Consider the following 18,414-nt stretch of genomic DNA (forward strand, 5'->3'; position numbering starts at 1 on the left):
TTCTGAGGAGTGAAATAAGAGCTTGGTTTGGGTTAATGAAAGTTACCTGCAGTCCACCAGTCCCACCCCTTAAGGAAGGTGTTTAGAGGGGTTCAGGAACATACAGCCTGCGTGGCTTCAGAGCATCAGTGGAGCCGTGTGAGATCACCAGCAACCACACGGCCTCCTAGGTTGTGGGGTCAACAGGAAAGAGTGGGATTTGGAAAATCCATGTCGCTCAGCACTAGGGTCAAAGAAGCAAGAAATATTTTGGAAGCATTTTCTATGTTTATCTAAAGTGCAGGGGTCAGCAATTTTCCCGAGGGGCCTGAGGGTAGGAATTCCTGAGGGGAATAGACTTGGAACACTTATAAGTGAGGGCCAGTGAAACATCTTTGCCTGTGGAAAAAAATACACAGTTTTTCTGGGAAATATGTAAGACTATGGTAATTTTATTTTATTTTTAAAATATTTGTATTAGTGCTTTATGTCACACATAGCATTGGGTGCATTTGACATAAGCATACATTTTTGGAATATAATTTTCTCCACTTCAGTCCCCAGTACTAATTCTAAAATACATCAACATATGCTTCATAGTTCTTGCAGAAAGTGAGATTAAAAGAAAAATGAGTGAAAAAGTAATAATGTATTTACATTTAGATAACGTTTCACAAGTTTAAAAAATATTTTTCACTATGCAATCTTCAAAGCAGTTAGAGCTGGGAAAACTGGGATTCAGAGAAGGTAAGTGATCTGTCCAAGGGCAACCAGCTAGCGAGGAAGGACAGCGTTAGCCTGGTTTGCTTCAAGATTTTTGAAGCAACAAATATGTTTTAAGATCTAAGGAAGTATTACCAAAAGGTAACCGTTCTTTCCCTTATATTAATCTCCAATGTAGAGAAGAACTTTGGCTTAAAAAATAAAATTATTTCCCCATAGATTACCATTCCCTAGATCACCACATTTAGAGATATAAGATTGTCAGATAAAATACTGGACACTTCATTAAACTGAAATTTGAGATTCACAATGGATAATTTTTAGCATGCATGTCCCATGTAGTATTTGAAATCCTATATTTTCATATAAAAAAAAATCTGGTAATTGCACCTAGACACTGAATTTCAGCCAGGTAGTTTAATGGGGTATTAAACTTGGTTAGCATTCAAATTATTTCTATCGCTGCTTTTCTCACCTCATTTAGAGGCAAGATTTTAATCCCTGTGTTGTAGCCCGCTACCATATTTCCTATTGGAATCTCTCCCAGAAGAGCCCAGTTTTCTCCAGCAAGCTTTTTTGGATATTGTGCCAGATGACCTTCAGTACCTCTTGACTGGGACAATCCATAGACAGTAAAAAATGTTAAAAATAAATTTAAAAAAACCACACATTAACAAAGTGCTGCATAGAAAGAGTCAGAGCAAGACAGTCAGAATGAGAGAAATCAATAAAAAAATAATTGCCTTCTGGTTGTTATTGATGGAGTCTCCAAACTGGTTTCAAGGTTTTCACTCAATGTTTTTTCTTCCCAGAGCCTGAAAGGGACTTTAAGAAGATATTCTCTAATGGCTTCTGATCCTCTCAGTAAAATGAACACTCTCCACCAACGCCCTCCGACACTGTATGGGACAGGTTCCTGCCCCATCCTCTGACCATTTAACCAGTTCCCTAACCCTTGGCCTTTACACCTCCTGTGTCTTCCACAGGGTCCTCCTTGCCTGGGCCCCGTCTCTCACTCCCACAGGGTCACATGTTCAAAGGCTACCAATCAGAGAGGCTCTCCCCTGCTGTCACCATGTTGTTGTATTCTTCTCCTCCAATTACTGCACTTTATTCCTCTCTCTTGTCACCACTTGCCATAGAGCTGACTGATGTCCTCGTCTGCTGATCCTCTCTGGAGAGTGAGAAGGAACACCCCCTGTTGATTCCTGGCTGTGTGGATGCCCAGTGCCTGGAGCCTGGTGCTTGGCAGGCTCTCTCTAAATTCTTGGTGAAAGTGAGGACTCCCCATGAGAGAGCACAAGGGAGGAGGGCGTGATGGGGAGACAGTCTGCAGGCATTCACAGGACTCAGAGGAAGCAGGTTCTGAGGGTGGGGGCTGTTGACCCTCCTCGGCCCCCTCCTGAAGTGTGAGCCCTGCCTCTAGCACAGAGTTGACAGTGTTCTCTTGACTGGGACAGTCCCCCTTGATGGCTGCCTCCCAGGATGTCTGCCTGCACTCCTGCCCCCTGTGCCCACACCGTGAGTGACTCCACCCCAACTCTCCTGCTGCCTGTGAAATGAATATAAAGCCTTCCCCAACTTCCCAGAGCCAGAGACAAAGGACACTTTGAGCGATGGTCTTAATCCCTCACCTTTCTCGCTTTTCCTGCCAAAGTCCCTTTGTACCCCCACCTTCTTCCTTCTTATTTTTGGAAGGGAGGGGGTACCAGGGATTGAATTCAGGGGCACTCAACCACTGATCCACATCCCCAGCCCTATTTGGTATTTTATTTACAGAGTCTCACTGAGTTGCTTAGTGCCTCACTTTTGCTGGGGCTGGCTTTGAACTCGCGATCCTCCTGCCTCAGCCTCCCGAGCCACTGGGATTACAGACGTGTGCCACAGTGCGTGGTACCTCCTTCTTTCTTTATTAGTCAGTCCTCTGCCTTTTACTCTTCTCTGTGATACGCCCTGTATTATGGCCTCAGAGAAAACCCTCCCACAGGCTCTGCTCCCTTCACCTACCCTCCTCCCTTCTTCACAGACTCACCCTCAGCCTCCTCACCCTTGACTGTGCTTCAGTCCCCTGAGTTAGGGCTTTTGTTCCTGCCACTGCATGGAAAACTCTCCCCCTAAGGTCACCAAAGAGTTCCTTTCAAGCAAACTCTTGGGATCTGAGCTTTCAGACATAGTCTATTGAGCTCCCTCCTGGAGAAATACTCTGCTCCTGTGGCTTCTGTGTCACATTCTTTCCTTGTTCCTCTCCTATCCACAGTATTGTTCATCCTTGACCATCTATAAATATTCTTCTCCTTACCTGGGTTGCCATGTACAGCCACACAAGTTGTATAGTATGCAACTTCAGGAGTTGCCCTCCCTCTGGACTGTGAAATGACCAATTCTTGGAAATGTGCACTGTTCAACCTGTACAGGGCAGCTCTGAATTCACTCTACATGGAAACCCTCTCCACTATTCCATTTCTGTGCACTGAACTACTCCTCATGCTCCCAGAGGCAAATTCATCTGATCCAATAATTTTAAATACTACATATATGATGATAACTCCCAAAAACAAAATTCAGTTCATGCTTCTGTTCTTGTGTAACTGACAGGTCATCTTATTGACCTTCTGGATATTTCTCTCTGGATATCCCACAGGTACCTCAGGTTCAACATTTCCAAATTAGCTCAGTGTCTTTATCACCCATCACACCAGACGTTCTCTAGATACATACATCTTCTGACCCCAGTCAGAAATCCAAGAGTCAACTTTTTAAATGTTCTCTGTCCCTCACTCACCAAATCTGATTTATCACCAGGACCTGCCAAATAACTCTATCTCCACTTCTTCTCCTCCCACCCATCTTCCCGACATGCCCCTCTTCATTCCATGTAAGCTGTTGCAGAAGATTCCAAGTTCATCTCTCCATCTGCAATTCATCTTCCATGTCAGACCCAAAACTGTCTTAATAAAACACAAATCTGATCTTGTTAGTCTCTTGCTGTATACTCCTCATCATCTTGGAAAGTACATCTCATCTTTGACAAGCAGTGCTCTCTCTCTCTGATGTGGCCTCTGGTTTCATATTATGGAAAACTCTGGTTTTATATCACCTATACTTCCTGTACCAGCTGTGCCAGGCATTGCTGCCACAGAGCAAACCAAGCTTCTGACACAGTTCTGTGCTTAAGACATGCCAGTCTTATGATCGAACAGGTCTCCAAGGCCACCTGGAACATGGTCAAAATCAAATCCTTTGTCAGTGCACCATTCAATGCAGACCAGGTTAGCCCCTCCCTTCACTGTGCCACCCTGGAAATATGTATCCAACTCTATACTCATCTTTATCCCACTGCATTGCAAATTCTTTTTGTTTACATGATGCTCTAAGTGTGTGATTGCTTTAGGGCCAAGATCATGTCTTTTTCAAACTCACATCCTCTGTGCCTGGCCCAGTGCCTGACATAGAATATGCACTCTATAAATACATGCTGATGAGTGATGAAAGTTAAATGAGTCACCATCTAAATAAGACAAGAAATGGAACACATTTTATATGTTTGGAATCAGTGATTCGAAGTTTCCCCCCAGGGAACGTCTAATTCACATGCATGGAAAGGAGAGGATCTTTCACCAAATCTCTTCCAACATTTTCCCTTTTGCCCATATTTCAGCTTGTGTGAACAAAGAACAAACCAACTACAGCCAGCAAATGTCTCCTATTATACTTCTAAGTTTTAAGCATGTGATAATGGGGAGCCCAGATATGAAAGCAAGCTGCCAGCCTAGGGTTAATGAGTGGGCACATAGAAGTAAGTACAGGATATAGGTGAGTTAGAGCCACTCAAGGTAATTACATGGCACTTAAGGGAGGGAGTTGAGGTTCATGGAGGACAGAAGCTATAACTCAGAAACACAGTCAAAGAGTTCTGCTTATGGGTCAACCAGAGGTCCAAGAAAATATTGCTGAGGCTACCCTGGTGGAGCAACTGCCCTCAAAAATCAAAGATAGAGGTCAGGCCAAGTCTACTGAATTTTTTTATTCTAATAAAATGATAAGGGAAAGAAGGAGGAGGAACTAATATTTACACACTACTCACCACATGACATACACTGCTCTAAGTTGTCTTATGTGTGTTTGCACTTATTAGCATCACGGCACCCCTATGAGTTATTTCACCAAATTATACAGATTAGGGAAACTGAGGCCCAATGAAATGGAGTAGCCTTTCCAAGGTTACACAGTTCAAAGTTGTGGAAGTCAGAATTTCAAGGAAGGAATTCAGGAATTAGGCTCTCTCAATACTATGCTGCTTAATAGAAGTGAAATTTCTTGGTCAAATTGTGTCATATTTCTAACAATCTTTGAATATGTTGCCTAATATCCTGTATACAAATGTTTTTTTCCAGAACCTATGTGCGAAGCTAGACATTTCCTTGCCAACCATGAACATTATCATCAGTTTTACTTTTACCAATTAAATGTTTTTTTAAAAAAAGTGGACTCTAATTCTCAACATTCGATTACTAGTGGAATAATCATTTTTAATTTTTTGATTTTTATTTGTATTGTTTGTGAATTTGTTAGTAATATTTATTTTTTCTACTAGCATCTACTTTTTACTATGATTTTAAAGCAACTATGCCTTTTAAGTTTACTATTTGATTGAATGTTATAAATCATTATACAACTAGGTCTCTTAATTATGTTTATAGTGGTTTTACAAAACATAACTTATTGCTTCATGATCAAATAAGCTTCTAACTATGAAACTCTGTTATTTTATACTCATCTCCATTACTGTTAGTTACTTCATTACTATTCCTCATTGTAAGACATTACTGTATTTTTATCATGAAATATTTTGTATATGTAGAAAATCACAGGCTGTAATTCCGCATACATACAATCTCTTTAGCTTTTTACAATTACAACACTTAGTTGCGTGCATTTTCAGATCATTTTAAAAATAGCATATTTAACTCTTCTCATTGTCTTCCTCTCCAGCCTAAAAATTAAAGCATTTTAGCATTTACAGTTAAGTCTATGATTCCTTATGAGTTAATTTTTGTGTATAGCATAAAATAAGGGTCCAAATTATTTTTTCCAAACATATATCCAATTTTCCTAGCAAAATTTATTGAAAAGAAGTTATTTTCCCCATGAAAATCCATTTGGCACCTTTATGGAAAATCAATTAAACACATAAGTCTGGGTCAAGTTCTAAACTCTCTGTTATGTTACTGGATCATTATGTCTAGCTTTATACCCTACCACCCTATCTTAATTACTATAGTTTTATAGCAGGTCTTGAAATCAGGTAGTGTACATTCTTCAACCTTACTTCTCTTTTTTTTTTTTTTAAATGTTTTGGGTAGTCCAGGTCTTCTGCTTATCTATATTAGATTTAAATCAACATTATTCATTGACAAATTGTTGCTCATATTCTGAGAGTCATTGTATTTATAGATTAAATAGGTGGAATTTATTGAGTCTTCAAATTGATCATTCATCAATTACTTTTGGTATATTTTGAACATCATTTTAAAAATTTATTCCTAACTTAAGGCGGTTGTAAGTGTTTTATCTTTTAATGAGATGTTTTATCTCATTTCTGGTTTATTGCTAGTATATAGAAATGTTTATTGTGTTTTATATATTGATCTTATGAATCCTGCAACTTGATTAAATTCATTAGTTCTACTAGGTTTCTTCTTTCTTACTTACTTTTAGATTCCTCAAGTTCATGTTATCTGCAAATAATAACATTTTTCTTTTTCTTTTCTAGTCTCTATGTCTTTTATTTAAATACTTTTTCTTGTTTTACTGCACTGGCTAGGATCTCCAGTATAGCATAGGTATACAGTATATAGTATTCAGTATACATGAAAGTTATACAGTACAGGATAGGTAGAAGTGCTGAATCAGAAATACTTAATTTATTTTTGATCTTAAGTAAAAAACATTGAACTTTGAACTTTATCACTGAACTTCATTACTGAATTTAATGTTTGCAGTAGTTTTTTTGAAAATTGTCATTATTGGTTGAGAAATTTTAATCTTGCAACCCCTCATACATAGTAATCTTTTTTTTAATTGTGAATGAATATTGAATTTTTCAAATGTTTTTCTGTGGTTTTTGAAATGATTTTATGTTTCCTTATCCTTGAAGCTATTAGTATGATGAATTGGATTAATTAATTTTCACTTATTAAAGTCATCTTGCTTTTCTAGGATGAAATCTCTTCCTCCATGGTAATGTTTAACCTTCATTACATACTGTTAGGTTTGATTTGCTAATTTTTTAGAAGATCTTTGTGCGTATTTTCATGAGAAATACTGGTCTGTAGTTCTCTCTATTCAGAAGTAGATTTCGGTTACTGGTATTACCAGGTTATCAGTGTTTTCTAGGGAATATATATACTATGCCCATGACACCTCTCCAGCCTGAATTCTTAGTGACATGCCCAGGCCCAAGGCTGAATTAATTCTCAGAGTATTGTCTTTCTCCAATGTCCTTTTTTATTTCTGTAATACTGAGGATCTTTCTGGACTGGAATTGTTGTTCTACTTCCAACATGAGTAAACACTCAATATTATGGCACATTCAGAGAACAGCATTCTCCTAAGAAATCTGAAAATCTATTTTGACTGATTATATTGAATAGTACATAATTTTTCTTCAAGGATGCAGGAAGCCCTTGAGTTGAGTTTGCCTAAGCAAACTACAAGCAACAGTTTAGAAACACCAAAAACCTGAAAGTTCTAAAAATTTAGCTGAGCAATATTGGCACCAAAGCAGTCATGAAGACTAATGGAACAGAACAAAAACACAGAGACAAATCCACATAAATACAGTTATCTCATACTAGACAAAGAAACCATAAATATATATTAAAGAAAAGACAGCCTCTTCAAAAATGGTGCTGGGAAAACTGGAAATCCATATGCAGCAGAAAAAAATTGAACCCCTATCTCTCACCAATCTCATTAGACCAGAGACACTGAGCCTACTAGAAGAAAATGTAGGCCCAACTCTCTATCATGTCAACCTAGGAATCAACATCCTCAATAAGACTCCTAAAATGCAACAAGTACAATAATTAATCAATAAATGGGATGGTATCAAACTAAAAAGCTTCTTTACAGCAAAGGGAACAATCAAGAACCTAAAGAGAGATCCTACAAAATTAGAGAAAATCTTTGCCACCTGCACTTAAGATAGAGCAGTTATCTCAAGGATATATAAAGAATTAAAAAAAAAAACACCAAAAAAAAAAAAACACACCAAATAACCCAATCAATAAATGGGCAAAGGAACTGAATAGGCACTTCAGAGAAGAAGAAATATGAATGGTCAAAAAATATATGAAAAAATGTTCAACAATCTAGCAATTAGAGAAATGTAAATTAAAACTACACAGAGATTTCATCTCACTTCAGTAAGAATGGCAATTATCAAGAATATAAACAACAAAAAATGTTGGCAAGGATGTGGGGAGAAAAGCACATTCATATATTTCTAGTGGGACTGCAAATTGGTGCAACCACTCCAGAAAGCAGTATGGAGATTCTTCAGAAAACTTGGAATGGAACCACCATTTGACCCAATTATCCCACTCCTCAGTATATATCCAAAGGACTCACAATCAGCATACTATAGTGATGCTTGCCACATCAATCTTTATAGCAGATGAATTCACAATAGCTAAGCTATGAGGTTCCCTTCAACAAATGAGTGGATTAAGAAAATGTGGCATAAATACACAATGGAATATAACTCAGCCATGAAAAAGAATGAAGTTATGGAATTTGCTGGTAAATGGAACTGGAGACTATCATGCTAAGTGAAATAAGCCAATCCCAAAGAACCTTAAGGCCAAATGTTCTCTCTGATATGTGGATGCTGACATACAATAAGGTGAAAAAGGAACAACTGAAGTGCACTGAAGTAGACAAAGGAGAATGAAGGGAAAGGAGGGAGACGGGAATAGGAAAGACAGTAGAATAAATTGGACATAATTTCCCTAAGTCCATATGTGAGTACACCACCAGTGAAACTCCACATCATGTACAACCACAAGAATGGGATCCTAATTAGAATAAGCTATGCTAAGTTATGTATAATATGTCAAAATACACTCTACTGTCATGCATATCGAAAAACAATAAAAATAAATAAATAAATAAAATTTACCCAAGCAAGTATACTTTGGAATATAACCATAAGGTAATTGTAATATTTATTGCTATTTCCTAAACTTTTCTGGGCCTAATTCTTCTCTTGGGTAAAATTTAAGACAAGTTCCATGAATCTTTGAGTAATTTTCCATCATAAAAAGTCTTGTTTCAGTAAGCAAAATGTCTACTTCTGTGTAATAGAAGTGTCTTTATTCTAAAGGGTTAAATCTTCAATCCCTCCACACATTGGAAACGAAGCCCTGGAGTCTACAAAGTCAGTGTTAGAATACTCCTTCTTTTCTATGTATTCTTGCCCTGATTCTCTATCTTTGGAATGCAGGAAAGGAGTAGCAGAAAATTTTTCCAGTCCCTACTTCATTTCATGCTCTCTGATCTTTGCAAGTATCTAAACAAGAGTCTCTCTTGGGGTCTTTCCATGGTTTGGGGGATCCCACCTCCTTTGTCTCCACAAGTCTTTAATCTACAATTTCTATGGTGAAAGTAGTACATTCTCCCTACTTGATCATTTATATCTCCTCTCTTAGCCATTGGGAAGCTAGCTCAAAGGGAAATTTCTTCATGTTAAGATTTCCTCTCTCTAGTTGCTCCTCATGAAAATAAGAGAAAAGCCCCACACTGACTCTCCATCTCAAATTCCCACCACTGGGAAACATGTATGATTGAGTCTGAGACCATTCAAACACTCTCACTGTCAACTTCCCTAAGAAACCACTGTTTCACAAGTGAGAGACAATATTTGCCATTTGACTTTCTGTGTCTGGCTTATTTCAGTTAGCATGTTATTCTCCAGTTCTATCCATTTGCCAGTAAGTGGCATAATTTCATTCTTCTTTATGGCTGAGCTCCATTGTGTATGCATATGTCACATTTTCTTTAGGTACTGATAGACACCCAGGCTGGTTCTATAACTTGTCTATTGTGGATTGTGCACTATAATATTAAATACAATATAAATATTTGTATGCATGTATGATTATAGCATGCTTTGAAAGTCAAGGTAAGGAGAAAAAAAAGAAATTAAAAAAAAACTCATGAAAATAGAATGGAGACTAATAGAGTAGAGGAAAGGTATTATGAGGAAAGGAGGAAAAAAGGAACTGGGGAATGAAATCTACCAAATTATGCTATGTTCATGTACAAATATACCACAATGAATAGAGCTTTTATATATAATAGTAATGAACTAATTAAAATAATAAAAAATTGAAGGGGATTCAATAGAGTAGAACAAGGCAATGGGAAGGTGAGGAGGGGAGGGAAAGGGAAAGTACAGGGAAATGAGATTGACCAAATTATGTTATGTGCATGCATAAATATGGCATAATGAATCTCATTATTATGTATAATTATAATGCACCAATAAAAATTAAAAATAAACCACTGCTCTTTCACTCTTCCATTAAACTGATTTTGGGCTCATATCTCAACATGTACATTTTTAGCAGACTTTTAGCAACAATCCACTATATTCCTTAAACTGTAATGAACACTTTTGGCACTCTGTACCAGTTCCTGTTTCAGGCTCACTGCCTTGATTTGAGAAGGTGGAGGTGATGGGGGATAATCACAAGATTAATATTTCTTTCCAAATTACTACCACAATCTCTTATTTTTAGTTGTTTTCTGCCCTTGGTGTAGGTTAGAGATATGAGACACAAAATCTAATTCTGATTGCTTATCTAGTAAATCCCCCATCAGTGGTAGGTAGTAGACCTGGAGATGTGGCAGTCATATCCCCCTTTAAAAAGGACTGTATTGCCCCAATTGCTAGGAGTGCTTTTAGTGCACAGACTTCTACTAGCAGTACCTCTAAGAATTAAGTCAGGCACAGAACTCCAAGATCATACCCTTTCAGGAGCAGTCATTAAAGTGATTCATTAAAGCAGAGGTATCAAGGATCTATCATTCTGGACTGTGGAGCTAGACCACAGCTCAGCTTCTCACTCTGCCCAATTCGCCTTCATCATTCTACCTTTCAGAGATTTGATGCCAACAGCACTACTTAATACACATTTTAAACATTAGCCTCTAGTTCAGAGTCCATGTCCAAAAAATAAAAAGAGAGAGAAAGAGAAAGAAAACTGTGGCTGTAGTGTCACACATCAATGAAAAATGTGGCATTTATTGATCTTGTTAACCCAGCCAAAATGTCTACAATTAATCTTAAAATATCTTTTAAAGCAAAAAAGAACAAATACTGATTTTAATTAATTTCCTCAAGCTGAGAAGAAATATGGATGGATATAAGAAAAATACTTTAATCTTGATATAATTTTTGTATGAAATGTTAAACACCATAGTTTGGAGATTTTAAAGCTTAAAAAGTTAAATTTGTCTGAATTGCTCCTTCCTTTTTCTTTTGTGCTATACACATATAACAATCTGTTGCAATTATCTTAAGTACCAGACTGTGGTTTATCAAAGACAAGGACTATCTCTTATTCATATTTGTACTCTCAGCACCTAAATATAAAAAAGCAACATGAATCAAAATTAGAAATACTTAAAAACTAAGATGGAACTCAAGAAATAAAAAAAGCATCTGAGATGAAGACTGAACTAGGAAGATCAAGAACAAGAAAATATACAGATTATTTTTTAAGAAAAGCAGAAGATAGAGGAGAAAAAAAAATCCAAAGTAAATGTTAAAAGAGAAAAAAAAGGTTTTGTTAATGACAAACATTGAAGATAGACAAAGAAGAGTCACCATAGATAGATAATGAGCCCCGAAGATGAAAAATAAAGGGAAAAACAAATACCAAAAAGTATAAATCAAGAAATTCTCCCAAATTTTCCCCTGTGAGAACTCTATCCAGGATAAGTCTCAGAAAAAAAACAAATGACTAAAGAAACATGAACATAAGGATTAATGGTAACCTGGAAATAGGTGGTTACTTTTAGTACTGATTCTAAATTTGTCTTTCATGTACACTCACACAGAGAAGAAACATATTTCTAGCTTTATCCACCGAAGAAACATAGATATAACAACCAACCAAGAAACAGAGATTCTCCCTAACAATCAAACTTTGTATTTTAAAACCACTAAAGTAAACCAGAACTTCTTAGCCAATTCAAGGTTTGGAGTAGAAAACGTGCAATATGAATCTGAAACGTTTTGTGATAGTAGGCAGTGAGGTCATGTCAGAAGGACTCGGGCCGACTCAAACAGCCTCCTCTAGACAGAACATGGAACAATTTGGGCTTGGAAATGGATAACAATTGTGATTGGGGGAAACACCACATATATTTAAATCCATGAGTTTATAATCATATTGAAATAGTTTAAATAATTTTCTTAGAAAATAGATAATAAGGTCATTATTTTGAAAAATGGCAAATGAAGGGGAAAAAATCAAGCACTTATCCTTTTTTAGAATTTTACAAGAATTGTAATAGAGTAACCAAATAGTACATGAGATATAGCACCTCGTTACAGAAGTATTCTAACTATTGAATAAAAACTGGTCATAAAATTGGAATAGAACTATTTTTTAATGTCCAGTGAGTTAATAGATTTAGGTATTTAGCACCTAAAAGATACTAATATCACAAAAAGAAAGACAGCTACATACTGAATTTCTCTTGATTCCAATCGGATCAAACATGAATATGATCAAGTCTCATAATTCAACCATCAATTTATAAAAAATACAGAGACTAAAGGAACCTTGTAACCTGCATCAAGAGAATGCAATCAACAAAATTTAGACTGTAATTCTTCCATCAAATATGCCAGCTTATTCAAAAGATCTATAGCAAGGAAAATAAGGATAGACCAATGACTTACACATTAAAAGAAACTCTTAAGATATCCATTTTTATGTGGTAATTTTGGGATGCACATAAGGATGATAAAACTATAAACAAAAGTAAAGAAGTGATTAATATAAAGTCAAGATAACAGTTACTTCTTGGAAGAGGGAGGTTGTGGTCCAGGCACACACAAGGGGACTTCTGAAATGACTAACAGTTTTTTACCAAGTAGTTATAAGACTGTTTCCTTTATTACTTATTAAGCTATAGATTTGTTTTATGTAGTTTTCTATGTCTTTAGTCTACAATAAAAAGTTTTTATAAAATGAAATTGAATGAAAATTTTTCAGAGAATTAAGGAAGTTGTTATGGGTGTTGGAGTTTCAATTCTTTGTATTTTGATATTTAAGAATCCACAGGATAATTTCGATACAATTCCTATCAGAATCTCAGAAGAGTTCTTTGTTGAAATAGACAAGCTGCTGTAAAAATTCATATGAACTTGCAAAGGATCTAGAATGGCCAAAATAATCTTGTAAAAGAACAGAATAGGAAGACTCACATATCCTCATTTCAAAACTTGCTGCAAAACCATGATAATCAAAACAGTGTGCTGTTGACACAAGGATAGACATGTATATCATTAGAATAACAGATGAAGTGCAGAAATCATGTATCCATGGTTAAGTGATTTTACATAAGGATGCCAAACTATTCAATGGGAGAGAATAGTCTTTTTCAATAAATAGTGCTAAGGCAAGTGGATAGTCTTTTAATAGTGAATATGTATACAAAAATTAACTCAATGGTGGTGCATGCCTGTAATCCCAGCAGCTCAGAAGGCTGAGGCAGGAAGATCAAAAGTTCAAGGCCAGCCTCATCGGTTACACATCCACATTTTTACATAATACCATATTAATGACTGTTGTATTCTGCTACCTTTCCTATCCCCTACTATCCCCCTCCCCTTCCCTCTCATCTTTGATATGTCATGAGCTTTGTAATGTTTTGAACAACCAATAAAAAAATAAATAAAATAAAATAAAATACTAAAAGAAAAAAAATCAAGGCCAGCCTCAGCAAAGGCAAGGCACTAAGCAACTCAGTCAACTTCAAGTCCCTGTCTCTCTACATAAAATACAAAATAGGGCTGAGAATGTGGCTCAGTGGTCGAGGGCCCCTGAAAAACATTTAAAAAAATTAACTCAAAATGGAAGAAAGACATGAGTTCAAGAGACAAATGTAAAATTCATCAAAGAAAATATAAGGATAAATCTTCATGGCCTTGGATTTACAAAATATTCTTAGATATTTCACTGAAACATGATAATGAAAGTAAAAAATACATGATTTAGACTTTGTAAAATTAAAAAACCTTTGTGCTCCAATGAAGACCATTAAAAAGTGAAAAATACAACACAAATAATGGAAGAAAATCACCTGCAAATAATGTTTCTGATAAGAGAATGACACTCAGAATATACAAAGAATTCTTACAACTCAATAACAAAAAGAAATAACCTAATTTTTTTAAATGGGTAAAAGATATAAATAGATATTTCTCCAAAGAAAATACACAAATGGCCAATAAACACATGAGGTATTTCACATCATTAATCATTAGAGAAATACAAACCAAAGCACAATGAGATACTACCTCGAATCTATTAGCATGACTAGAAAAAAATACAAGATAATTACAAGTATTAGGAAGTAGGTGGGGGAATGGAATCCTTTTGCCCTGATGGTAGGAATGTAAAATGGTGTAGCTGTTTTGGAAAATAGTCTGGAAAATCCTCAAGCAATTAGACATAGAGTTACATTTGACTCAGAAATTCCACTCCTAAGATATGCCCAAAAGAAATGAAAATATATGCCCACCCAAAAATTTATATATAAATGTTTATTATAGTATTATTCATAATATCCAAAGGTGGAAGCAATCCAAATGTTCATCCACTGACCTAAGGATAAATAGAATGTAGTATATCTGTGCCAGAGAAGATTATTCAGCCATTAAAAGGAAAGAAGTACAGTTGTCCCTTGGCATCCATGAGGAACCGGTTCCAGGAACCCCACCCCATGATAACAAAATCTGTAAATCTTCAAGTCCCTTTATATAAAGGCATAGTATTTGCATAGAATCTGTGCAAGTATATTCTTTATATATTTTAAATCAACTCTATATTACTTATAATACCTATAATAGATTACTTATAATACCTATTATAATGTAAATGCTTTGTAAATAGTCATTACACTGTATGTGTGTATATATATATATATATATATATATATATATATATAACTATATACATTTTAATGTAATGTATATATATATACCTATATACATTAATAGGTATTATAAGTATATATAACTATTATTATATATATTTATATAGGTATATAGGTATATATAGGTATTATTATATATACTGTATAGTTATATATATACCTATTATATAGGTATTCATATAGGTATTATAATACCTATTATATAGGTATATATAATTATACCTATGTATAATAGGTGTATAGGTATATAGGTATATATAATTATATGTGTCATTATATATAGGTATGTAAATAGTCATTACATTGTATGTTTAGGGAATAATGACAAGTTAAAATTCTGTATATGTGAAGCACAGATGCAATGTTTTTTTTTTCTTTTGAGACTGAGTCTCACTGTGTTGCCTAGGTGAGTCTGGAACTCCAGGCTTCAAGTGATCATTCCTCCTCAGCTTTCTGAGTAATGAGTACTAGACTACAGACACATGTCACTGTGCTCAGCTAGATGCAATCATTATTTTTCCAAATATTTTCCACTCACAGTGGGTGGAATTTGTTGATACAGAACCACAAATATTGAAAGACCAATGGTACTAATACCATTAGTATGAATGAATCTTGAAAAATATTAAGTGAAAGAAGGTATCCACAGAAGACCACATATATATTACTTCATATGAAATGTGCATAGAGAAATCTACAGAGGCAGAAGCAGTACAGTTGTTTCCTAGAGCCAGAGGAGATAGGAGGTAGAAGGGTGGTGACAAAAAGGAATGGGGTTTCTTTCAGAGGTGATGAAAATGTTCTAAAATTTATAATGGTGATGGTAGCACAGACCTATGAATATATTAAAAGCCATTCAGCTGTGCCCTTTATGTGGTTGGACTGCCATTGCTTTTTAAAAAGAAGCCATCAGAATAGGTAGACACTCTTCCCAAGCAATGATTATTTATTGGAACAAATGGCCAAAAATGTCACAGATATATTCGAGGAACATCATGATAAATATTTCAAACTGACATAATTAATATTCTTATAAAAATTTGAGACTATATTCATTTATGAATCAAGTACAGTATTTTGTGAAGCAGAAACAACTTAAGAAAAGAGGTGGAAGGTGAACTAAAGTAAGTCAACCAAAATCACAGAAATAGAAAGAAGAGAATAGAACAAATGACACAAAGGAGAAAGGCTACAGGTCCAGTCTCCTGGTAGATTTAGAAGGAGCATTAAGGAAAGGGAAGAAAGAGAACTATAAAATAACAACAGAAGATAATTTCCCAGAACTAAAGATCTTCAAAGTTAAAAACACAATAAATAAACCTCCTTACGGAGAAGTATGGCATGAAATTTCAGAATACTAAATAAAAGTAAAAGGCCTATGGATTCCCATAAGTTAAAAATACACAAAAAGCCTCAAGAACAAGGGAACAAACACCATGCTTCTCAGTAACTGGATGTTCTAAGATGAAGGCACAATATCTTTCCCAATCATGACCATTCATTCTCAGCCTTCAAATCCAATCATATAGCCGTTACCAAATTTGTCAGGTCTGAGCTGTCCAGCACCCAACTTCTTTCCTAGTAGAAGATAAATGTGTTTATCTTCTACCTCTCGCTCATTAGACATAATCTTATTGGAAGGAAATTCCTGACTCCTATCTCCCACTTCCCACTCACCATTGCTCAAGCTGAGAAGATAATTCTTCCATTTTCTACCACTTGATATATGCTACAGTATGGGGCCATGGTCTAATTCAAGAAAAATGACTCTTCTCTGGTGAAGACTAAACAAACTCTTGGAACTGCTCTTCACCTTGATTTCAGGAACAGGAGACCACTGATGTCAGTAGCAACCTCTGTAAGATATTCCTTCAAGGGAGACTGTGGCCATGTTTCCTGATGCCTGTTCCTTGTTCCTCCTATATCTAATCTAGTCTCTTGGATGTATACCAACTCCTGAGAGCCCAATATTGTTCTAGTTATTCTTTTTCTCTTAAGAGAAAGCTTCTCTTGCTTGCAAAAAAAAAAAAAAAGGATTCTTAAGTGATATCAAGGTCTCAGTAAGTTCCTCTTCTTATGAATTGAATGCAAGATGCATACAGAGAAAACCAAAAAGAAAAGGAAAAAAGAGATCAATCTTCAAAAAAAGAATATGTTTAACCTATAATATAAATCACATGGGAAATAAGAGCTGAGATTGGAAAAGGGGAAATTGTAAAATTCAGAACTTAGAAAAATTCTGAAATAGGTAAAGGAAATTAAGGGTGGACAAAGAAAACATACTTAAGATTTAAACCTCCGAAGAAGGAATGTTCTTTTTTGAATGATGCAGTGATTATAATACTTAATCCACAAAGGATGAAACTTAGCCCTAGTATATTACTAAATTCAGAGTAAAGAACATTTTATGTAGTCATAATGATGAGAAAATATTTTATCAATTTTAAATCTTAATATCAACCTACAGAGAAATCACGTAGTTCCAACCATGTTAACAAAATGATATTATTAATCTTTTCAATGAAAAAGAAATGTATTGCTGACAGAGACAAGGAAGTGAAAAGGAGTAAGGAGACAGAAGATTGGCTGTGTATGGGATACTTTTTATGGAATCATTAATGTGTTCCTCTTAAAAAATAGGATTCAAAAATGATTGTACATTTGATGGAACAAAAAATGCAGGTTTAAACTTTTTAAAATTGCATAGTTTATAAATAGAGTTCAGAGCAGTGACATGAAATACATTGAAAGGATTTTTGTTTCCAGGAAGATGAAGTCAAGGTAAAGTTTCCAGTTTTTCCAGCTAAGTTCAACTAAAAACTCTTGGCATTAGGTATCAGACAAACATAGAAGAATGAAATGTTAAGGGAAGAAAATAGACTGATGAGGCTCATGGGACTGGAGGGAAGAAAGGGTGGTAACATCTCTAGGTTTTCTTGTTGCTCTATATATTTCAATGTTAGAGAAGTAAAGGCCAGGAACCCAAGAGTGCCAACTGGAACAGACAAAAGTCTCTGTCAATCTAGCAACAAAAATAACTTTTAGACAATTGCCATTGTACTCCAACCAAAGACCACAGAAAATCTTAGGCCCCAGCCCATCATATTAGCAGAAGCAGAGTGGGGATTGTTATCCATTCTTACATGTTTGTAACAAGTGTGCTACAACTCCTGCCATGTTGGCATCAGAGAAGGACAATGAGCCAATACTTCCATTCTGTCAACTGCCTGTAGTCCCTATCCCTACCCCAGTCATATTCTCAGTGGAGACCATTAGGGAGCCTGGATTTTCCCCACCTGGAAATAATGAAATACTTTTTTCCCCCATAAATATTAAGGTGCCAGAGAACCTAGTGGAGAGTCAGATCTTTTACCATCACTCAGAAAAAAAAAGGGGGGAGGGGGGACAATAGTGCTACAGTGTTGATGGAAGATAGGTGAAAGCCAAAACTCTTGCCCCTGGTCAGCTGTCAAA

The sequence above is a fragment of the Callospermophilus lateralis genome, chromosome 1 (assembly GCF_048772815.1).
Source record: "Callospermophilus lateralis isolate mCalLat2 chromosome 1, mCalLat2.hap1, whole genome shotgun sequence".
Classification (NCBI taxonomy): Eukaryota; Metazoa; Chordata; class Mammalia; order Rodentia; family Sciuridae; genus Callospermophilus; species Callospermophilus lateralis.